At 54.5% G+C, this 23858-nt stretch overlaps 1 long non-coding RNA gene across 2 annotated transcripts in view; it reads left to right on the top strand.

Moving 5' to 3' along the window:
• Positions 1 to 23858, top strand: part of LOC307094979 — a 175297-nt gene that overhangs the window by 12653 nt on the left and 138786 nt on the right. The gene's annotated exons all lie outside the window — the stretch shown is intronic.

Here is a 23858-nt window from a genome sequence, read left to right as displayed (position 1 = left end):
GTTAATGTGCTCTTAACCAAGTTAACAGAGTTAACAGCCCACAGCCAAGGAGTCTTTCTTCCCCGGGCGCAGCGATTACACGTGGGTGCGCCCGGCCAGTGAGGCCCAGTGGTTGAGCTTCGACCTGTGAATCAGGAGGTCTCGGGTGTGATTCCTGGTTGGATGCCCGGGCTGGGGGCTCCATCCCCGGTGTGGAGGTGCAGGAGGCAGCCGACTCTCACCGTGGGTGTGTATCCCCCTCCCTGAAATCAATAAAAACGTGTTATTTTCTTTTAGAGAGAAAAAAAAGTGGCGGCTGTGCCAGTTTGCAGGGCTGCGGGTGGGGCCGGCCTGTCAGGTGCGGGGCAAGGGCCGGAGGCCTGGGAGGAGGCACTTCAGGCGGCAGAGGAACTAGGGTCTCAGGAGGACCCTGTTCTGGGGCCGCCTGACCGTGGCTGCTGGTTCACAGGCTCAGGGCGAGGGTTCCAGTCCCCCCCCCCGCAGGCCCCGGAGCCTCTGACTTTCAAGCAAACGTTCCTTTTGTCTCTGTTCTTTGGAGCTTTGGCTGCAGAGGAGACCATTCAAACCACCCACGCCCTCCGGCCGGTGTGGCTCAGTGGTCGAGCTTCGACCTAGGAACCGGGGGGGGGGGGGGGGGGTCGTGCGGTTCCATTCCCGGTCGCGGCACATGCCGGCTTGTGGGCTCCATGCCCAGAGTGGGGCGTGCAGGGGGCAGCCGATTGACGTTTCTCTCATCATTGGTATTTCTCTCCCTTCCCCTCTGAGATCAATAACGGATTTTTAAAGAAAAAACAAAAACACATAACCATTTTGAAAGGCCACCTAGCGACATGGCAAGTACTCATATGTTGACATATATGTGATTTGATATGTGTACTATTTGGTTGTATTGACGACAAGTTCCAAAACTTCATGTCAAATTTTCTGAAGGCGTTCACATTGTAGTTATTTTTACGCCTAAAAATGTCGAGTTTAGTGCCCCAAAAAAGGGCATTTGCGGGGAGTTTGAGTTTATTACTAGTAACTCCATGGAGGGGTAAAAAATGCGCATTATTAACCGCGATACCTGGGAAAAAACCAGTTTTGGGCGCTTAGGGCGCCGTCTTGTGGACACATCTGGAATTGCGTTGTCTTTGCAACTTTTTAAAGCCATCCCAAAGCAGAGCTAAAGAAAAATGACAAGTAGAGCACAGAGACCTCTATTCATGGGCAATCTGAAATCACACGTGAGATACCCTGAGACGCCTCCAAATATTTTAATTTTTTTTCTCCCACATACTTCAGGGGCAATTTCCTATAAACCAGGGCGTCCTCCTGCACAGCCATCAGAATCGGGAAGTTCACGCTGATGCGTCTGTGCCGCCCAGTCCTCGGGCGGGATGCAAATGTCGCCCTTTGTCCCAGGAATGCCCTTCGCAGGTGGCCAGAGACAACCCCCTCCCCGGCTTACACCCCCTTCCCGTGAGAGGCGCACTCTGCATTGAGTCATCATCTCTCGCCAGTCCTCGTCCTCGAACCTTTTACAGACTCGAGTGCTTAACACTCTGCTGAACCAGCGGGTACAAATGTCCGGAATCAGGGACCCCCTAGGCTCCAGAGACGCCCCCCGGAAAGAATCCAGAACCGGGGACGTAGCCAAGGCCCCCAGGACCTCCGAACCGCAAGTGTTCGGGAGCTGGGGTGACCCCCTCCGCAGGGGTGGATCAAACCCAGGACTCCCTCAGAGCAAATGCGGTGTTAACCCTGAGTTAATGTGCTCTTAACCAAGTTAACAGAGTTAACAGCCCACAGCCAAGGAGTCTTTCTTCCCCGGGCGCAGCGATTACACGTGGGTGCGCCCGGCCAGTGAGGCCCAGTGGTTGAGCTTCGACCTGTGAATCAGGAGGTCTCGGGTGTGATTCCTGGTTGGATGCCCGGGCTGGGGGCTCCATCCCCGGTGTGGAGGTGCAGGAGGCAGCCGACTCTCACCGTGGGTGTGTATCCCCCTCCCTGAAATCAATAAAAACGTGTTATTTTCTTTTAGAGAGAAAAAAAAGTGGCGGCTGTGCCAGTTTGCAGGGCTGCGGGTGGGGCCGGCCTGTCAGGTGCGGGGCAAGGGCCGGAGGCCTGGGAGGAGGCACTTCAGGCGGCAGAGGAACTAGGGTCTCAGGAGGACCCTGTTCTGGGGCCGCCTGACCGTGGCTGCTGGTTCACAGGCTCAGGGCGAGGGTTCCAGTCCCCCCCCCCGCAGGCCCCGGAGCCTCTGACTTTCAAGCAAACGTTCCTTTTGTCTCTGTTCTTTGGAGCTTTGGCTGCAGAGGAGACCATTCAAACCACCCACGCCCTCCGGCCGGTGTGGCTCAGTGGTCGAGCTTCGACCTAGGAACCGGGGGGGGGGGGGGGGGGTCGTGCGGTTCCATTCCCGGTCGCGGCACATGCCGGCTTGTGGGCTCCATGCCCAGAGTGGGGCGTGCAGGGGGCAGCCGATTGACGTTTCTCTCATCATTGGTATTTCTCTCCCTTCCCCTCTGAGATCAATAACGGATTTTTAAAGAAAAAACAAAAACACATAACCATTTTGAAAGGCCACCTAGCGACATGGCAAGTACTCATATGTTGACATATATGTGATTTGATATGTGTACTATTTGGTTGTATTGACGACAAGTTCCAAAACTTCATGTCAAATTTTCTGAAGGCGTTCACATTGTAGTTATTTTTACGCCTAAAAATGTCGAGTTTAGTGCCCCAAAAAAGGGCATTTGCGGGGAGTTTGAGTTTATTACTAGTAACTCCATGGAGGGGTAAAAAATGCGCATTATTAACCGCGATACCTGGGAAAAAACCAGTTTTGGGCGCTTAGGGCGCCGTCTTGTGGACACATCTGGAATTGCGTTGTCTTTGCAACTTTTTAAAGCCATCCCAAAGCAGAGCTAAAGAAAAATGACAAGTAGAGCACAGAGACCTCTATTCATGGGCAATCTGAAATCACACGTGAGATACCCTGAGACGCCTCCAAATATTTTAATTTTTTTTCTCCCACATACTTCAGGGGCAATTTCCTATAAACCAGGGCGTCCTCCTGCACAGCCATCAGAATCGGGAAGTTCACGCTGATGCGTCTGTGCCGCCCAGTCCTCGGGCGGGATGCAAATGTCGCCCTTTGTCCCAGGAATGCCCTTCGCAGGTGGCCAGAGACAACCCCCTCCCCGGCTTACACCCCCTTCCCGTGAGAGGCGCACTCTGCATTGAGTCATCATCTCTCGCCAGTCCTCGTCCTCGAACCTTTTACAGACTCGAGTGCTTAACACTCTGCTGAACCAGCGGGTACAAATGTCCGGAATCAGGGACCCCCTAGGCTCCAGAGACGCCCCCCGGAAAGAATCCAGAACCGGGGACGTAGCCAAGGCCCCCAGGACCTCCGAACCGCAAGTGTTCGGGAGCTGGGGTGACCCCCTCCGCAGGGGTGGATCAAACCCAGGACTCCCTCAGAGCAAATGCGGTGTTAACCCTGAGTTAATGGGCTCTTAACCAAGTTAACAGAGTTAACAGCCCACAGCCAAGGAGTCTTTCTTCCCCGGGCGCAGCGATTACACGTGGGTGCGCCCGGCCAGTGAGGCCCAGTGGTTGAGCTTCGACCTGTGAATCAGGAGGTCTCGGGTGTGATTCCTGGTTGGATGCCCGGGCTGGGGGCTCCATCCCCGGTGTGGAGGTGCAGGAGGCAGCCGACTCTCACCGTGGGTGTGTATCCCCCTCCCTGAAATCAATAAAAACGTGTTATTTTCTTTTAGAGAGAAAAAAAAGTGGCGGCTGTGCCAGTTTGCAGGGCTGCGGGTGGGGCCGGCCTGTCAGGTGCGGGGCAGGGGCCGGAGGCCTGGGAGGAGGCACTTCAGGCGGCAGAGGAACTAGGGTCTCAGGAGGACCCTGTTCTGGGGCCGCCTGACCGTGGCTGCTGGTTCACAGGCTCAGGGCGAGGGTTCCAGTCCCCCCCACCCCCCCCGCAGGCCCCGGAGCCTCTGACTTTCAAGCAAACGTTCCTTTTGTCTCTGTTCTTTGGAGCTTTGGCTGCAGAGGAGACCATTCAAACCACCCACGCCCTCCGGCCGGTGTGGCTCAGTGGTCGAGCTTCGACCTAGGAACCGGGGGGGGGGGGGGGGGGGTCGTGCGGTTCCATTCCCGGTCGCGGCACATGCCGGCTTGTGGGCTCCATGCCCAGAGTGGGGCGTGCAGGGGGCAGCCGATTGACGTTTCTCTCATCATTGGTATTTCTCTCCCTTCCCCTCTGAGATCAATAACGGATTTTTAAAGAAAAAACAAAAACACATAACCATTTTGAAAGGCCACCTAGCGACATGGCAAGTACTCATATGTTGACATATATGTCATTTGATATGTGTACTATTTGGTTGTATTGACGACAAGTTCCAAAACTTCATGTCAAATTTTCTGAAGGCGTTCACATTGTAGTTATTTTTACGCCTAAAAATGTCGAGTTTAGTGCCCCAAAAAAGGGCATTTGCGGGGAGTTTGAGTTTATTACTAGTAACTCCATGGAGGGGTAAAAAATGCGCATTATTAACCGCGATACCTGGGAAAAAACCAGTTTTGGGCGCTTAGGGCGCCGTCTTGTGGACACATCTGGAATTGCGTTGTCTTTGCAACTTTTTAAAGCCATCCCAAAGCAGAGCTAAAGAAAAATGACAAGTAGAGCACAGAGACCTGTATTCATGGGCAATCTGAAATCACACGTGAGATACCCTGAGACGCCTCCAAATATTTTAATTTTTTTTCTCCCACATACTTCAGGGGCAATTTCCTATAAACCAGGGCGTCCTCCTGCACAGCCATCAGAATCGGGAAGTTCACGCTGATGCGTCTGTGCCGCCCAGTCCTCGGGCGGGATGCAAATGTCGCCCTTTGTCCCAGGAATGCCCTTCGCAGGTGGCCAGAGACAACCCCCTCCCCGGCTTACACCCCCTTCCCGTGAGAGGCGCACTCTGCATTGAGTCATCATCTCTCGCCAGTCCTCGTCCTCGAACCTTTTACAGACTCGAGTGCTTAACACTCTGCTGAACCAGCGGGTACAAATGTCCGGAATCAGGGACCCCCTAGGCTCCAGAGACGCCCCCCGGAAAGAATCCAGAACCGGGGACGTAGCCAAGGCCCCCAGGACCTCCGAACCGCAAGTGTTCGGGAGCTGGGGTGACCCCCTCCGCAGGGGTGGATCAAACCCAGGACTCCCTCAGAGCAAATGCGGTGTTAACCCTGAGTTAATGTGCTCTTAACCAAGTTAACAGAGTTAACAGCCCACAGCCAAGGAGTCTTTCTTCCCCGGGCGCAGCGATTACACGTGGGTGCGCCCGGCCAGTGAGGCCCAGTGGTTGAGCTTCGACCTGTGAATCAGGAGGTCTCGGGTGTGATTCCTGGTTGGATGCCCGGGCTGGGGGCTCCATCCCCGGTGTGGAGGTGCAGGAGGCAGCCGACTCTCACCGTGGGTGTGTATCCCCCTCCCTGAAATCAATAAAAACGTGTTATTTTCTTTTAGAGAGAAAAAAAAGTGGCGGCTGTGCCAGTTTGCAGGGCTGCGGGTGGGGCCGGCCTGTCAGGTGCGGGGCAGGGGCCGGAGGCCTGGGAGGAGGCACTTCAGGAGGCAGAGGAACTAGGGTCTCAGGAGGACCCTGTCCTGGGGCCGCCTGACCGTGGCTGCTGGTTCACAGGCTCAGGGCGAGGGTTCCAGTCCCCCGCCCCGCAGGCCCCGGAGCCTCTGACTTTCAAGCAAACGTTCCTTTTGTCTCTGTTCTTTGGAGCTTTGGCTGCAGAGGAGACCATTCAAACCACCCACGCCCTCCGGCCGGTGTGGCTCAGTGGTCGAGCTTCGACCTAGGAACCGGGGGGTCGTGCGGTTCCATTCCCGGTCGCGGCACATGCCGGCTTGTGGGCTCCATGCCCAGAGTGGGGCGTGCAGGGGGCAGCCGATTGACGTTTCTCTCATCATTGGTATTTCTCTCCCTTCCCCTCTGAGATCAATAACGGATTTTTAAAGAAAAAACAAAAACACATAACCATTTTGAAAGGCCACCTAGCGACATGGCAAGTACTCATATGTTGACATATATGTGATTTGATATGTGTACTATTTGGTTGTATTGACGACAAGTTCCAAAACTTCATGTCAAATTTTCTGAAGGCGTTCACATTGTAGTTATTTTTACGCCTAAAAATGTCGAGTTTAGTGCCCCAAAAAAGGGCCTTTGCGGGAAGTTTGAGTTTATTACTAGTAACTCCATGGAGGGGTAAAAAATGCGCATTATTAACCGCGATACCTGGGAAAAAACCAGTTTTGGGCGCTTAGGGCGCCGTCTTGTGGACACATCTGGAATTGCGTTGTCTTTGCAACTTTTTAAAGCCATCCCAAAGCAGAGCTAAAAAAAAATGACAAGTAGAGCACAGAGACCTGTATTCATGGGCAATCTGAAATCACACGTGAGATACCCTGAGACGCCTCCAAATATTTTAATTTTTTTTCTCCCACATACTTCAGGGGCAATTTCCTATAAACCAGGGCGTCCTCCTGCACAGCCATCAGAATCGGGAAGTTCACGCTGATGCGTCTGTGCCGCCCAGTCCTCGGGCGGGATGCAAATGTCGCCCTTTGTCCCAGGAATGCCCTTCGCAGGTGGCCAGAGACAACCCCCTCCCCGGCTTACACCCCCTTCCCGTGAGAGGCGCACTCTGCATTGAGTCATCATCTCTCGCCAGTCCTCGTCCTCGAACCTTTTACAGACTCGAGTGCTTAACACTCTGCTGAACCAGCGGGTACAAATGTCCGGAATCAGGGACCCCCTAGGCTCCAGAGACGCCCCCCGGAAAGAATCCAGAACCGGGGACGTAGCCAAGGCCCCCAGGACCTCCGAACCGCAAGTGTTCGGGAGCTGGGGTGACCCCCTCCGCAGGGGTGGATCAAACCCAGGACTCCCTCAGAGCAAATGCGGTGTTAACCCTGAGTTAATGTGCTCTTAACCAAGTTAACAGAGTTAACAGCCCACAGCCAAGGAGTCTTTCTTCCCCGGGCGCAGCGATTACACGTGGGTGCGCCGGGCCAGTGAGGCCCAGTGGTTGAGCTTCGACCTATGAATCAGGAGGTCTCGGGTGTGATTCCTGGTTCGATGCCCGGGCTGGGGGCTCCATCCCCGGTGTGGAGGTGCAGGAGGCAGCCGACTCTCACCGTGGGTGTGTATCCCCCTCCCTGAAATCAATAAAAACGTGTTATTTTCTTTTAGAGAGAAAAAAAGTGGCGGCTGTGCCAGTTTGCAGGGCTGCGGGTGGGGCCGGCCTGTCAGGTGCGGGGCAGGGGCCGGAGGCCTGGGAGGAGGCACTTCAGGCGGCAGAGGAGCTAGGGTCTCAGGAGGACCCTGTCCTGGGGCCGCCTGACCGTGGCTGCTGGTTCACAGGCTGAGGGCGAGGGTTCCAGTCCCCCGCCCCGCAGACCCCGGAGCCTCTGACTTTCAAGCAAACGTTCCTTTTGTCTCTGTTCTTTGGAGCTTTGGCTGCAGAGGAGACCATTCAAACCACCCACGCCCTCCGGCCGGTGTGGCTCAGTGGTCGAGCTTGGACCTAGGAACCGGGGGGGGGGGGGGGGTCGTGCGGTTCCATTCCCGGTCGTGGCACATGCCGGCTTGTGGGCTCCATGCCCAGAGTGGGGCGTGCAGGGGGCAGCCGATTGACGTTTCTCTCATCATTGGTATTTCTCTCCCTTCCCCTCTGAGATCAATAACGGATTTTTAAAGAAAAAACAAAAACACATAACCATTTTGAAAGGCCACCTAGCGACATGGCAAGTACTCATATGTTGACATATATGTGATTTGATATGTGTACTATTTGGTTGTATTGACGACAAGTTCCAAAACTTCATGTCAAATTTTCTGAAGGCGTTCACATTGTAGTTATTTTTACGCCTAAAAATGTCGAGTTTAGTGCCCCAAAAAAGGGCATTTGCGGGGAGTTTGAGTTTATTACTAGTAACTCCATGGAGGGGTAAAAAATGCGCATTATTAACCGCGATACCTGGGAAAAAACCAGTTTTGGGCGCTTAGGGCGCCGTCTTGTGGACACATCTGGAATTGCGTTGTCTTTGCAACTTTTTAAAGCCATCCCAAAGCAGAGCTAAAGAAAAATGACAAGTAGAGCACAGAGACCTGTATTCATGGGCAATCTGAAATCACACGTGAGATACCCTGAGACGCCTCCAAATATTTTAATTTTTTTTCTCCCACATACTTCAGGGGCAATTTCCTATAAACCAGGGCGTCCTCCTGCACAGCCATCAGAATCGGGAAGTTCACGCTGATGCGTCTGTGCCGCCCAGTCCTCGGGCGGGATGCAAATGTCGCCCTTTGTCCCAGGAATGCCCTTCGCAGGTGGCCAGAGACAACCCCCTCCCCGGCTTACACCCCCTTCCCGTGAGAGGCGCACTCTGCATTGAGTCATCATCTCTCGCCAGTCCTCGTCCTCGAACCTTTTACAGACTCGAGTGCTTAACACTCTGCTGAACCAGCGGGTACAAATGTCCGGAATCAGGGACCCCCTAGGCTCCAGAGACGCCCCCCGGAAAGAATCCAGAACCGGGGACGTAGCCAAGGCCCCCAGGACCTCCGAACCGCAAGTGTTCGGGAGCTGGGGTGACCCCCTCCGCAGGGGTGGATCAAACCCAGGACTCCCTCAGAGCAAATGCGGTGTTAACCCTGAGTTAATGTGCTCTTAACCAAGTTAACAGAGTTAACAGCCCACAGCCAAGGAGTCTTTCTTCCCCGGGCGCAGCGATTACACGTGGGTGCGCCCGGCCAGTGAGGCCCAGTGGTTGAGCTTCGACCTGTGAATCAGGAGGTCTCGGGTGTGATTCCTGGTTCGATGCCCGGGCTGGGGGCTCCATCCCCGGTGTGGAGGTACAGGAGGCAGCCGACTCTCACCGTGGGTGTGTATCCCCCTCCCTGAAATCAATAAAAACGTGTTATTTTCTTTTAGAGAGAAAAAAAAGTGGCGGCTGTGCCAGTTTGCAGGGCTGCGGGTGGGGCCGGCCTGTCAGGTGCGGGGCAGGGGCCGGAGGCCTGGGAGGAGGCACTTCAGGAGGCAGAGGAACTAGGGTCTCAGGAGGACCCTGTCCTGGGGCCGCCTGACCATGGCTGCTGGTTCACAGGCTCAGGGCGAGGGTTCCAGTCCCCCGCCCCGCAGGCCCCGGAGCCTCTGACTTTCAAGCAAACGTTCCTTTTGTCTCTGTTCTTTGGAGCTTTGGCTGCAGAGGAGACCATTCAAACCACCCACGCCCTCCGGCCGGTGTGGCTCAGTGGTCGAGCTTCGACCTAGGAACCGGGGGGGGGGGGGGGGGGGGGTCGTGCGGTTCCATTCCCGGTCGCGGCACATGCCGGCTTGTGGGCTCCATGCCCAGAGTGGGGCGTGCAGGGGGCAGCCGATTGACGTTTCTCTCATCATTGGTATTTCTCTCCCTTCCCCTCTGAGATCAATAACGGATTTTTAAAGAAAAAACAAAAACACATAACCATTTTGAAAGGCCACCTAGCGACATGGCAAGTACTCATATGTTGACATATATGTGATTTGATATGTGTACTATTTGGTTGTATTGACGACAAGTTCCAAAACTTCATGTCAAATTTTCTGAAGGCGTTCACATTGTAGTTATTTTTACGCCTAAAAATGTCGAGTTTAGTGCCCCAAAAAAGGGCATTTGCGGGGAGTTTGAGTTTATTACTAGTAACTCCATGGAGGGGTAAAAAATGCGCATTATTAACCGCGATACCTGGGAAAAAACCAGTTTTGGGCGCTTAGGGCGCCGTCTTGTGGACACATCTGGAATTGCGTTGTCTTTGCAACTTTTTAAAGCCATCCCAAAGCAGAGCTAAAGAAAAATGACAAGTAGAGCACAGAGACCTCTATTCATGGGCAATCTGAAATCACACGTGAGATACCCTGAGACGCCTCCAAATATTTTAATTTTTTTTCTCCCACATACTTCAGGGGCAATTTCCTATAAACCAGGGCGTCCTCCTGCACAGCCATCAGAATCGGGAAGTTCACGCTGATGCGTCTGTGCCGCCCAGTCCTCGGGCGGGATGCAAATGTCGCCCTTTGTCCCAGGAATGCCCTTCGCAGGTGGCCAGAGACACCCCCCTCGCCGGCTTACACCCCCTTCCCGTGAGAGGCGCACTCTGCATTGAGTCATCATCTCTCGCCAGTCCTCGTCCTCGAACCTTTTACAGACTCGAGTGCTTAACACTCTGCTGAACCAGCGGGTACAAATGTCCGGAATCAGGGACACCCTAGGCTCCAGAGACGCCCCCCGGAAAGAATCCAGAACCGGGGACGTAGCCAAGGCCCCCAGGACCTCCGAACCGCAAGTGTTCGGGAGCTGGGGTGACCCCCTCCGCAGGGGTGGATCAAACCCAGGACTCCCTCAGAGCAAATGCGGTGTTAACCCTGAGTTAATGTGCTCTTAACCAAGTTAACAGAGTTAACAGCCCACAGCCAAGGAGTCTTTCTTCCCCGGGCGCAGCGATTACACGTGGGTGCGCCCGGCCAGTGAGGCCCAGTGGTTGAGCTTCGACCTGTGAATCAGGAGGTCTCGGGTGTGATTCCTGGTTGGATGCCCGGGCTGGGGGCTCCATCCCCGGTGTGGAGGTGCAGGAGGCAGCCGACTCTCACCGTGGGTGTGTATCCCCCTCCCTGAAATCAATAAAAACGTGTTATTTTCTTTTAGAGAGAAAAAAAAGTGGCGGCTGTGCCAGTTTGCAGGGCTGCGGGTGGGGCCGGCCTGTCAGGTGCGGGGCAAGGGCCGGAGGCCTGGGAGGAGGCACTTCAGGCGGCAGAGGAACTAGGGTCTCAGGAGGACCCTGTTCTGGGGCCGCCTGACCGTGGCTGCTGGTTCACAGGCTCAGGGCGAGGGTTCCAGTCCCCCCCCCCGCAGGCCCCGGAGCCTCTGACTTTCAAGCAAACGTTCCTTTTGTCTCTGTTCTTTGGAGCTTTGGCTGCAGAGGAGACCATTCAAACCACCCACGCCCTCCGGCCGGTGTGGCTCAGTGGTCGAGCTTCGACCTAGGAACCGGGGGGGGGGGGGGGGGGGGGTCGTGCGGTTCCATTCCCGGTCGCGGCACATGCCGGCTTGTGGGCTCCATGCCCAGAGTGGGGCGTGCAGGGGGCAGCCGATTGACGTTTCTCTCATCATTGGTATTTCTCTCCCTTCCCCTCTGAGATCAATAACGGATTTTTAAAGAAAAAACAAAAACACATAACCATTTTGAAAGGCCACCTAGCGACATGGCAAGTACTCATATGTTGACATATATGTGATTTGATATGTGTACTATTTGGTTGTATTGACGACAAGTTCCAAAACTTCATGTCAAATTTTCTGAAGGCGTTCACATTGTAGTTATTTTTACGCCTAAAAATGTCGAGTTTAGTGCCCCAAAAAAGGGCATTTGCGGGGAGTTTGAGTTTATTACTAGTAACTCCATGGAGGGGTAAAAAATGCGCATTATTAACCGCGATACCTGGGAAAAAACCAGTTTTGGGCGCTTAGGGCGCCGTCTTGTGGACACATCTGGAATTGCGTTGTCTTTGCAACTTTTTAAAGCCATCCCAAAGCAGAGCTAAAGAAAAATGACAAGTAGAGCACAGAGACCTCTATTCATGGGCAATCTGAAATCACACGTGAGATACCCTGAGACGCCTCCAAATATTTTAATTTTTTTTCTCCCACATACTTCAGGGGCAATTTCCTATAAACCAGGGCGTCCTCCTGCACAGCCATCAGAATCGGGAAGTTCACGCTGATGCGTCTGTGCCGCCCAGTCCTCGGGCGGGATGCAAATGTCGCCCTTTGTCCCAGGAATGCCCTTCGCAGGTGGCCAGAGACAACCCCCTCCCCGGCTTACACCCCCTTCCCGTGAGAGGCGCACTCTGCATTGAGTCATCATCTCTCGCCAGTCCTCGTCCTCGAACCTTTTACAGACTCGAGTGCTTAACACTCTGCTGAACCAGCGGGTACAAATGTCCGGAATCAGGGACCCCCTAGGCTCCAGAGACGCCCCCCGGAAAGAATCCAGAACCGGGGACGTAGCCAAGGCCCCCAGGACCTCCGAACCGCAAGTGTTCGGGAGCTGGGGTGACCCCCTCCGCAGGGGTGGATCAAACCCAGGACTCCCTCAGAGCAAATGCGGTGTTAACCCTGAGTTAATGTGCTCTTAACCAAGTTAACAGAGTTAACAGCCCACAGCCAAGGAGTCTTTCTTCCCCGGGCGCAGCGATTACACGTGGGTGCGCCCGGCCAGTGAGGCCCAGTGGTTGAGCTTCGACCTGTGAATCAGGAGGTCTCGGGTGTGATTCCTGGTTGGATGCCCGGGCTGGGGGCTCCATCCCCGGTGTGGAGGTGCAGGAGGCAGCCGACTCTCACCGTGGGTGTGTATCCCCCTCCCTGAAATCAATAAAAACGTGTTATTTTCTTTTAGAGAGAAAAAAAAGTGGCGGCTGTGCCAGTTTGCAGGGCTGCGGGTGGGGCCGGCCTGTCAGGTGCGGGGCAAGGGCCGGAGGCCTGGGAGGAGGCACTTCAGGCGGCAGAGGAACTAGGGTCTCAGGAGGACCCTGTTCTGGGGCCGCCTGACCGTGGCTGCTGGTTCACAGGCTCAGGGCGAGGGTTCCAGTCCCCCCCCCCGCAGGCCCCGGAGCCTCTGACTTTCAAGCAAACGTTCCTTTTGTCTCTGTTCTTTGGAGCTTTGGCTGCAGAGGAGACCATTCAAACCACCCACGCCCTCCGGCCGGTGTGGCTCAGTGGTCGAGCTTCGACCTAGGAACCGGGGGGGGGGGGGGGGGGTCGTGCGGTTCCATTCCCGGTCGCGGCACATGCCGGCTTGTGGGCTCCATGCCCAGAGTGGGGCGTGCAGGGGGCAGCCGATTGACGTTTCTCTCATCATTGGTATTTCTCTCCCTTCCCCTCTGAGATCAATAACGGATTTTTAAAGAAAAAACAAAAACACATAACCATTTTGAAAGGCCACCTAGCGACATGGCAAGTACTCATATGTTGACATATATGTGATTTGATATGTGTACTATTTGGTTGTATTGACGACAAGTTCCAAAACTTCATGTCAAATTTTCTGAAGGCGTTCACATTGTAGTTATTTTTACGCCTAAAAATGTCGAGTTTAGTGCCCCAAAAAAGGGCATTTGCGGGGAGTTTGAGTTTATTACTAGTAACTCCATGGAGGGGTAAAAAATGCGCATTATTAACCGCGATACCTGGGAAAAAACCAGTTTTGGGCGCTTAGGGCGCCGTCTTGTGGACACATCTGGAATTGCGTTGTCTTTGCAACTTTTTAAAGCCATCCCAAAGCAGAGCTAAAGAAAAATGACAAGTAGAGCACAGAGACCTCTATTCATGGGCAATCTGAAATCACACGTGAGATACCCTGAGACGCCTCCAAATATTTTAATTTTTTTTCTCCCACATACTTCAGGGGCAATTTCCTATAAACCAGGGCGTCCTCCTGCACAGCCATCAGAATCGGGAAGTTCACGCTGATGCGTCTGTGCCGCCCAGTCCTCGGGCGGGATGCAAATGTCGCCCTTTGTCCCAGGAATGCCCTTCGCAGGTGGCCAGAGACAACCCCCTCCCCGGCTTACACCCCCTTCCCGTGAGAGGCGCACTCTGCATTGAGTCATCATCTCTCGCCAGTCCTCGTCCTCGAACCTTTTACAGACTCGAGTGCTTAACACTCTGCTGAACCAGCGGGTACAAATGTCCGGAATCAGGGACCCCCTAGGCTCCAGAGACGCCCCCCGGAAAGAATCCAGAACCGGGGACGTAGCCAAGGCCCCCAGGACCTCCGAACCGCAAGTGTTCGGGAGCTGGGGTGACCCCCTCCGCAGGGGTGGATCAAACCCAGGACTCCCTCAGAGCAAATGCGGTGTTAACCCTGAGTTAATGGGCTCTTAACCAAGTTAACAGAGTTAACAGCCCACAGCCAAGGAGTCTTTCTTCCCCGGGCGCAGCGATTACACGTGGGTGCGCCCGGCCAGTGAGGCCCAGTGGTTGAGCTTCGACCTGTGAATCAGGAGGTCTCGGGTGTGATTCCTGGTTGGATGCCCGGGCTGGGGGCTCCATCCCCGGTGTGGAGGTGCAGGAGGCAGCCGACTCTCACCGTGGGTGTGTATCCCCCTCCCTGAAATCAATAAAAACGTGTTATTTTCTTTTAGAGAGAAAAAAAAGTGGCGGCTGTGCCAGTTTGCAGGGCTGCGGGTGGGGCCGGCCTGTCAGGTGCGGGGCAGGGGCCGGAGGCCTGGGAGGAGGCACTTCAGGCGGCAGAGGAACTAGGGTCTCAGGAGGACCCTGTTCTGGGGCCGCCTGACCGTGGCTGCTGGTTCACAGGCTCAGGGCGAGGGTTCCAGTCCCCCCCACCCCCCCCGCAGGCCCCGGAGCCTCTGACTTTCAAGCAAACGTTCCTTTTGTCTCTGTTCTTTGGAGCTTTGGCTGCAGAGGAGACCATTCAAACCACCCACGCCCTCCGGCCGGTGTGGCTCAGTGGTCGAGCTTCGACCTAGGAACCGGGGGGGGGGGGGGGGGGGTCGTGCGGTTCCATTCCCGGTCGCGGCACATGCCGGCTTGTGGGCTCCATGCCCAGAGTGGGGCGTGCAGGGGGCAGCCGATTGACGTTTCTCTCATCATTGGTATTTCTCTCCCTTCCCCTCTGAGATCAATAACGGATTTTTAAAGAAAAAACAAAAACACATAACCATTTTGAAAGGCCACCTAGCGACATGGCAAGTACTCATATGTTGACATATATGTGATTTGATATGTGTACTATTTGGTTGTATTGACGACAAGTTCCAAAACTTCATGTCAAATTTTCTGAAGGCGTTCACATTGTAGTTATTTTTACGCCTAAAAATGTCGAGTTTAGTGCCCCAAAAAAGGGCATTTGCGGGGAGTTTGAGTTTATTACTAGTAACTCCATGGAGGGGTAAAAAATGCGCATTATTAACCGCGATACCTGGGAAAAAACCAGTTTTGGGCGCTTAGGGCGCCGTCTTGTGGACACATCTGGAATTGCGTTGTCTTTGCAACTTTTTAAAGCCATCCCAAAGCAGAGCTAAAGAAAAATGACAAGTAGAGCACAGAGACCTGTATTCATGGGCAATCTGAAATCACACGTGAGATACCCTGAGACGCCTCCAAATATTTTAATTTTTTTTCTCCCACATACTTCAGGGGCAATTTCCTATAAACCAGGGCGTCCTCCTGCACAGCCATCAGAATCGGGAAGTTCACGCTGATGCGTCTGTGCCGCCCAGTCCTCGGGCGGGATGCAAATGTCGCCCTTTGTCCCAGGAATGCCCTTCGCAGGTGGCCAGAGACAACCCCCTCCCCGGCTTACACCCCCTTCCCGTGAGAGGCGCACTCTGCATTGAGTCATCATCTCTCGCCAGTCCTCGTCCTCGAACCTTTTACAGACTCGAGTGCTTAACACTCTGCTGAACCAGCGGGTACAAATGTCCGGAATCAGGGACCCCCTAGGCTCCAGAGACGCCCCCCGGAAAGAATCCAGAACCGGGGACGTAGCCAAGGCCCCCAGGACCTCCGAACCGCAAGTGTTCGGGAGCTGGGGTGACCCCCTCCGCAGGGGTGGATCAAACCCAGGACTCCCTCAGAGCAAATGCGGTGTTAACCCTGAGTTAATGTGCTCTTAACCAAGTTAACAGAGTTAAGAGCCCACAGCCAAGGAGTCTTTCTTCCCCGGGCGCAGCGATTACACGTGGGTGCGCCCGGCCAGTGAGGCCCAGTGGTTGAGCTTCGACCTGTGAATCAGGAGGTCTCGGGTGTGATTCCTGGTTGGATGCCCGGGCTGGGGGCTCCATCCCCGGTGTGGAGGTGCAGGAGGCAGCCGACTCTCACCGTGGGTGTGTATCCCCCTCCCTGAAATCAATAAAAACGTGTTATTTTCTTTTAGAGAGAAAAAAAGTGGCGGCTGTGCCAGTTTGCAGGGCTGCGGGTGGGGCCGGCCTGTCAGGTGCGGGGCAGGGGCCGGAGGCCTGGGAGGAGGCACTTCAGGAGGCAGAGGAACTAGGGTCTCAGGAGGACCCTGTCCTGGGGCCGCCTGACCGTGGCTGCTGGTTCACAGGCTCAGGGCGAGGGTTCCAGTCCCCCCCACCCCCCCCGCAGGCCCCGGAGCCTCTGACTTTCAAGCAAACGTTCCTTTTGTCTCTGTTCTTTGGAGCTTTGGCTGCAGAGGAGACCATTCAAACCACCCACGCCCTCCGGCCGGTGTGGCTCAGTGGTCGAGCTTCGACCTAGGAACCGGGGGGGGGGGGGGGGGGTCGTGCGGTTCCATTCCCGGTCGCGGCACATGCCGGCTTGTGGGCTCCATGCCCAGAGTGGGGCGTGCAGGGGGCAGCCGATTGACGTTTCTCTCATCATTGGTATTTCTCTCCCTTCCCCTCTGAGATCAATAACGGATTTTTAAAGAAAAAACAAAAACACATAACCATTTTGAAAGGCCACCTAGCGACATGGCAAGTACTCATATGTTGACATATATGTGATTTGATATGTGTACTATTTGGTTGTATTGATGACAAGTTCCAAAACTTCATGTCAAATTTTCTGAAGGCGTTCACATTGTAGTTATTTTTACGCCTAAAAATGTCGAGTTTAGTGCCCCAAAAAAGGGCATTTGCGGGGAGTTTGAGTTTATTACTAGTAACTCCATGGAGGGGTAAAAAATGCGCATTATTAACCGCGATACCTGGGAAAAAACCAGTTTTGGGCGCTTAGGGCGCCGTCTTGTGGACACATCTGGAATTGCGTTGTCTTTGCAACTTTTTAAAGCCATCCCAAAGCAGAGCTAAAGAAAAATGACAAGTAGAGCACAGAGACCTCTATTCATGGGCAATCTGAAATCACACGTGAGATACCCTGAGACGCCTCCAAATATTTTAATTTTTTTTCTCCCACATACTTCAGGGGCAATTTCCTATAAACCAGGGCGTCCTCCTGCACAGCCATCAGAATCGGGAAGTTCACGCTGATGCGTCTGTGCCGCCCAGTCCTCGGGCGGGATGCAAATGTCGCCCTTTGTCCCAGGAATGCCCTTCGCAGGTGGCCAGAGACAACCCCCTCCCCGGCTTACACCCCCTTCCCGTGAGAGGCGCACTCTGCATTGAGTCATCATCTCTCGCCAGTCCTCGTCCTCGAACCTTTTACAGACTCGAGTGCTTAACACTCTGCTGAACCAGCGGGTACAAATGTCCGGAATCAGGGACCCCCTAGGCTCCAGAGACGCCCCCCGGAAAGAATCCAGAACCGGGGACGTAGCCAAGGCCCCCAGGACCTCCGAACCGCAAGTGTTCGGGAGCTGGGGTGACCCCCTCCGCAGGGGTGGATCAAACCCAGGACTCCCTCAGAGCAAATGCGGTGTTAACCCTGAGTTAATGTGCTCTTAACCAAGTTAACAGAGTTAACAGCCCACAGCCAAGGAGTCTTTCTTCCCCGGGCGCAGCGATTACACGTGGGTGCGCCCGGCCAGTGAGGCCCAGTGGTTGAGCTTCGACCTGTGAATCAGGAGGTCTCGGGTCTGATTCCTGGTTGGATGCCCGGGCTGGGGGCTCCATCCCCGGTGTGGAGGTGCAGGAGGCAGCCGACTCTCACCGTGGGTGTGTATCCCCCTCCCTGAAATCAATAAAAACGTGTTATTTTCTTTTAGAGAGAAAAAAAAGTGGCGGCTGTGCCAGTTTGCAGGGCTGCGGGTGGGGCCGGCCTGTCAGGTGCGGGGCAGGGGCCGGAGGCCTGGGAGGAGGCACTTCAGGCGGCAGAGGAACTAGGGTCTCAGGAGGACCCTGTCCTGGGGCCGCCTGACCGTGGCTGCTGGTTCACAGGCTCAGGGCGAGGGTTCCAGTCCCCCCCACCCCCCCCGCAGGCCCCGGAGCCTCTGACTTTCAAGCAAACGTTCCTTTTGTCTCTGTTCTTTGGAGCTTTGGCTGCAGAGGAGACCATTCAAACCACCCACGCCCTCCGGCCGGTGTGGTTCAGTGGTCGAGCTTCGACCTAGGAACCGGGGGGGGGGGGGGGGGGGGGTCGTGCGGTTCCATTCCCGGTCGCGGCACATGCCGGCTTGTGGGCTCCATGCCCAGAGTGGGGCGTGCAGGGGGCAGCCGATTGACGTTTCTCTCATCATTGGTATTTCTCTCCCTTCCCCTCTGAGATCAATAACGGATTTTTAAAGAAAAAACAAAAACACATAACCATTTTGAAAGGCCACCTAGCGACATGGCAAGTACTCATATGTTGACATATATGTGATTTGATATGTGTACTATTTGGTTGTATTGACGACAAGTTCCAAAACTTCATGTCAAATTTTCTGAAGGCGTTCACATTGTAGTTATTTTTACGCCTAAAAATGTCGAGTTTAGTGCCCCAAAAAAGGGCATTTGGGGGGGGTTTGAGTTTATTACTAGTAACTCCATGGAGGGGTAAAATATGCGCATTATTAACCGCGATACCTGGGAAAAAACCAGTTTTGGGCGCTTAGGGCGCCGTCTTGTGGACACATCTGGAATTGCGTTGTCTTTGCAACTTTTTAAAGCCATCCCAAAGCAGAGCTAAAGAAAAATGACAAGTAGAGCACAGAGACCTCTATTCATGGGCAATCTGAAATCACACGTGAGATACCCTGAGACGCCTCCAAATATTTTAATTTTTTTTCTCCCACATACTTCAGGGGCAATTTCCTATAAACCAGGGCGTCCTCCTGCACAGCCATCAGAATCGGGAAGTTCACGCTGATGCGTCTGTGCCGCCCAGTCCTCGGGCGGGATGCAAATGTCGCCCTTTGTCCCAGGAATGCCCTTCGCAGGTGGCCAGAGACAACCCCCTCCCCGGCTTACACCCCCTTCCCGTGAGAGGCGCACTCTGCATTGAGTCATCATCTCTCGCCAGTCCTCGTCCTCGAACCTTTTACAGACTCGAGTGCTTAACACTCTGCTGAACCAGCGGGTACAAATGTCCGGAATCAGGGACCCCCTAGGCTCCAGAGACGCCCCCCGGAAAGAATCCAGAACCGGGGACGTAGCCAAGGCCCCCAGGACCTCCGAACCGCAAGTGTTCGGGAGCTGGGGTGACCCCCTCCGCAGGGGTGGATCAAACCCAGGACTCCCTCAGAGCAAATGCGGTGTTAACCCTGAGTTAATGTGCTCTTAACCAAGTTAACAGAGTTAACAGCCCACAGCCAAGGAGTCTTTCTTCCCCGGGCGCAGCGATTACACGTGGGTGCGCCCGGCCAGTGAGGCCCAGTGGTTGAGCTTCGACCTGTGAATCAGGAGGTCTCGGGTGTGATTCCTGGTTCGATGCCCGGGCTGGGGGCTCCATCCCCGGTGTGGAGGTGCAGGAGGCAGCCGACTCTCACCGTGGGTGTGTATCCCCCTCCCTGAAATCAATAAAAACGTGTTATTTTCTTTTAGAGAGAAAAAAAAGTGGCGGCTGTGCCAGTTTGCAGGGCTGCGGGTGGGGCCGGCCTGTCAGGTGCGGGGCAGGGGCCGGAGGCCTGGGAGGAGGCACTTCAGGCGGCAGAGGAATTAGGGTCTCAGGAGGACCCTGTCCTGGGGCCGCCTGACCGTGGCTGCTGGTTCACAGGCTCAGGGCGAGGGTTCCAGTCCCCCCCACCCCCCCCGCAGGCCCCGGAGCCTCTGACTTTCAAGCAAACGTTCCTTTTGTCTCTGTTCTTTGGAGCTTTGGCTGCAGAGGAGACCATTCAAACCACCCACGCCCTCCGGCCGGTGTGGCTCAGTGGTCGAGCTTCGACCTAGGAACCGGGGGGGGGGGGGGGGGGTCGTGCGGTTCCATTCCCGGTCGCGGCACATGCCGGCTTGTGGGCTCCATGCCCAGAGTGGGGCGTGCAGGGGGCAGCCGATTGACGTTTCTCTCATCATTGGTATTTCTCTCCCTTCCCCTCTGAGATCAATAACGGATTTTTAAAGAAAAAACAAAAACACATAACCATTTTGAAAGGCCACCTAGCGACATGGCAAGTACTCATATGTTGACATATATGTGATTTGATATGTGTACTATTTGGTTGTATTGACGACAAGTTCCAAAACTTCATGTCAAATTTTCTGAAGGCGTTCACATTGTAGTTATTTTTACGCCTAAAAATGTCGAGTTTAGTGCCCCAAAAAAGGGCATTTGCGGGGAGTTTGAGTTTATTACTAGTAACTCCATGGAGGGGTAAAAAATGCGCATTATTAACCGCGATACCTGGGAAAAAACCAGTTTTGGGCGCTTAGGGCGCCGTCTTGTGGACACATCTGGAATTGCGTTGTCTTTGCAACTTTTTAAAGCCATCCCAAAGCAGAGCTAAAGAAAAATGACAAGTAGAGCACAGAGACCTCTATTCATGGGCAATCTGAAATCACACGTGAGATACCCTGAGACGCCTCCAAATATTTTAATTTTTTTTCTCCCACATACTTCAGGGGCAATTTCCTATAAACCAGGGCGTCCTCCTGCACAGCCATCAGAATCGGGAAGTTCACGCTGATGCGTCTGTGCCGCCCAGTCCTCGGGCGGGATGCAAATGTCGCCCTTTGTCCCAGGAATGCCCTTCGCAGGTGGCCAGAGACAACCCCCTCCCCGGCTTACACCCCCTTCCCGTGAGAGGCGCACTCTGCATTGAGTCATCATCTCTCGCCAGTCCTCGTCCTCGAACCTTTTACAGACTCGAGTGCTTAACACTCTGCTGAACCAGCGGGTACAAATGTCCGGAATCAGGGACACCCTAGGCTCCAGAGACGCCCCCCGGAAAGAATCCAGAACCGGGGACGTAGCCAAGGCCCCCAGGACCTCCGAACCGCAAGTGTTCGGGAGCTGGGGTGACCCCCTCCGCAGGGGTGGATCAAACCCAGGACTCCCTCAGAGCAAATGCGGTGTTAACCCTGAGTTAATGTGCTCTTAACCAAGTTAACAGAGTTAACAGCCCACAGCCAAGGAGTCTTTCTTCCCCGGGCGCAGCGATTACACGTGGGTGCGCCCGGCCAGTGAGGCCCAGTGGTTGAGCTTCGACCTGTGAATCAGGAGGTCTCGGGTGTGATTCCTGGTTCGATGCCCGGGCTGGGGGCTCCATCCCCGGTGTGGAGGTGCAGGAGGCAGCCGACTCTCACCGTGGGTGTGTATCCCCCTCCCTGAAATCAATAAAAACGTGTTATTTTCTTTTAGAGAGAAAAAAAAGTGGCGGCTGTGCCAGTTTGCAGGGCTGCGGGTGGGGCCGGCCTGTCAGGTGCGGGGCAAGGGCCGGAGGCCTGGGAGGAGGCACTTCAGGCGGCAGAGGAACTAGGGTCTCAGGAGGACCCTGTTCTGGGGCCGCCTGACCGTGGCTGCTGGTTCACAGGCTCAGGGCGAGGGTTCCAGTCCCCCCCCCCGCAGGCCCCGGAGCCTCTGACTTTCAAGCAAACGTTCCTTTTGTCTCTGTTCTTTGGAGCTTTGGCTGCAGAGGAGACCATTCAAACCACCCACGCCCTCCGGCCGGTGTGGCTCAGTGGTCGAGCTTCGACCTAGGAACCGGGGGGGGGGGGGGGGGGGGTCGTGCGGTTCCATTCCCGGTCGCGGCACATGCCGGCTTGTGGGCTCCATGCCCAGAGTGGGGCGTGCAGGGGGCAGCCGATTGACGTTTCTCTCATCATTGGTATTTCTCTCCCTTCCCCTCTGAGATCAATAACGGATTTTTAAAGAAAAAACAAAAACACATAACCATTTTGAAAGGCCACCTAGCGACATGGCAAGTACTCATATGTTGACATATATGTGATTTGATATGTGTACTATTTGGTTGTATTGACGACAAGTTCCAAAACTTCATGTCAAATTTTCTGAAGGCGTTCACATTGTAGTTATTTTTACGCCTAAAAATGTCGAGTTTAGTGCCCCAAAAAAGGGCATTTGCGGGGAGTTTGAGTTTATTACTAGTAACTCCATGGAGGGGTAAAAAATGCGCATTATTAACCGCGATACCTGGGAAAAAACCAGTTTTGGGCGCTTAGGGCGCCGTCTTGTGGACACATCTGGAATTGCGTTGTCTTTGCAACTTTTTAAAGCCATCCCAAAGCAGAGCTAAAGAAAAATGACAAGTAGAGCACAGAGACCTCTATTCATGGGCAATCTGAAATCACACGTGAGATACCCTGAGACGCCTCCAAATATTTTAATTTTTTTTCTCCCACATACTTCAGGGGCAATTTCCTATAAACCAGGGCGTCCTCCTGCACAGCCATCAGAATCGGGAAGTTCACGCTGATGCGTCTGTGCCGCCCAGTCCTCGGGCGGGATGCAAATGTCGCCCTTTGTCCCAGGAATGCCCTTCGCAGGTGGCCAGAGACAACCCCCTCCCCGGCTTACACCCCCTTCCCGTGAGAGGCGCACTCTGCATTGAGTCATCATCTCTCGCCAGTCCTCGTCCTCGAACCTTTTACAGACTCGAGTGCTTAACACTCTGCTGAACCAGCGGGTACAAATGTCCGGAATCAGGGACACCCTAGGCTCCAGAGACGCCCCCCGGAAAGAATCCAGAACCGGGGACGTAGCCAAGGCCCCCAGGACCTCCGAACCGCAAGTGTTCGGGAGCTGGGGTGACCCCCTCCGCAGGGGTGGATCAAACCCAGGACTCCCTCAGAGCAAATGCGGTGTTAACCCTGAGTTAATGTGCTCTTAACCAAGTTAACAGAGTTAACAGCCCACAGCCAAGGAGTCTTTCTTCCCCGGGCGCAGCGATTACACGTGGGTGCGCCCGGCCAGTGAGGCCCAGTGGTTGAGCTTCGACCTGTGAATCAGGAGGTCTCGGGTGTGATTCCTGGTTGGATGCCCGGGCTGGGGGCTCCATCCCCGGTGTGGAGGTGCAGGAGGCAGCCGACTCTCACCGTGGGTGTGTATCCCCCTCCCTGAAATCAATAAAAACGTGTTATTTTCTTTTAGAGAGAAAAAAAAGTGGCGGCTGTGCCAGTTTGCAGGGCTGCGGGTGGGGCCGGCCTGTCAGGTGCGGGGCAAGGGCCGGAGGCCTGGGAGGAGGCACTTCAGGCGGCAGAGGAACTAGGGTCTCAGGAGGACCCTGTTCTGGGGCCGCCTGACCGTGGCTGCTGGTTCACAGGCTCAGGGCGAGGGTTCCAGTCCCCCCCCCCGCAGGCCCCGGAGCCTCTGACTTTCAAGCAAACGTTCCTTTTGTCTCTGTTCTTTGGAGCTTTGGCTGCAGAGGAGACCATTCAAACCACCCACGCCCTCCGGCCGGTGTGGCTCAGTGGTCGAGCTTCGACCTAGGAACCGGGGGGGGGGGGGGGGTCGTGCGGTTCCATTCCCGGTCGCGGCACATGCCGGCTTGTGGGCTCCATGCCCAGAGTGGGGCGTGCAGGGGGCAGCCGATTGACGTTTCTCTCATCATTGGTATTTCTCTCCCTTCCCCTCTGAGATCAATAACGGATTTTTAAAGAAAAAACAAAAACACATAACCATTTTGAAAGGCCACCTAGCGACATGGCAAGTACTCATATGTTGACATATATGTGATTTGATATGTGTACTATTTGGTTGTATTGACGACAAGTTCCAAAACTTCATGTCAAATTTTCTGAAGGCGTTCACATTGTAGTTATTTTTACGCCTAAAAATGTCGAGTTTAGTGCCCCAAAAAAGGGCATTTGCGGGGAGTTTGAGTTTATTACTAGTAACTCCATGGAGGGGTAAAAAATGCGCATTATTAACCGCGATACCTGGGAAAAAACCAGTTTTGGGCGCTTAGGGCGCCGTCTTGTGGACACATCTGGAA

Source organism: Cnephaeus nilssonii (genome assembly GCF_951640355.1).
Source record: "Cnephaeus nilssonii genome assembly, chromosome: 24".
Lineage (NCBI taxonomy): Eukaryota > Metazoa > Chordata > Mammalia > Chiroptera > Vespertilionidae > Cnephaeus > Cnephaeus nilssonii.
The sequence above is the reverse complement of the archived record's forward strand: the minus strand, read 5'-3'. Positions and strand labels throughout refer to the sequence as shown.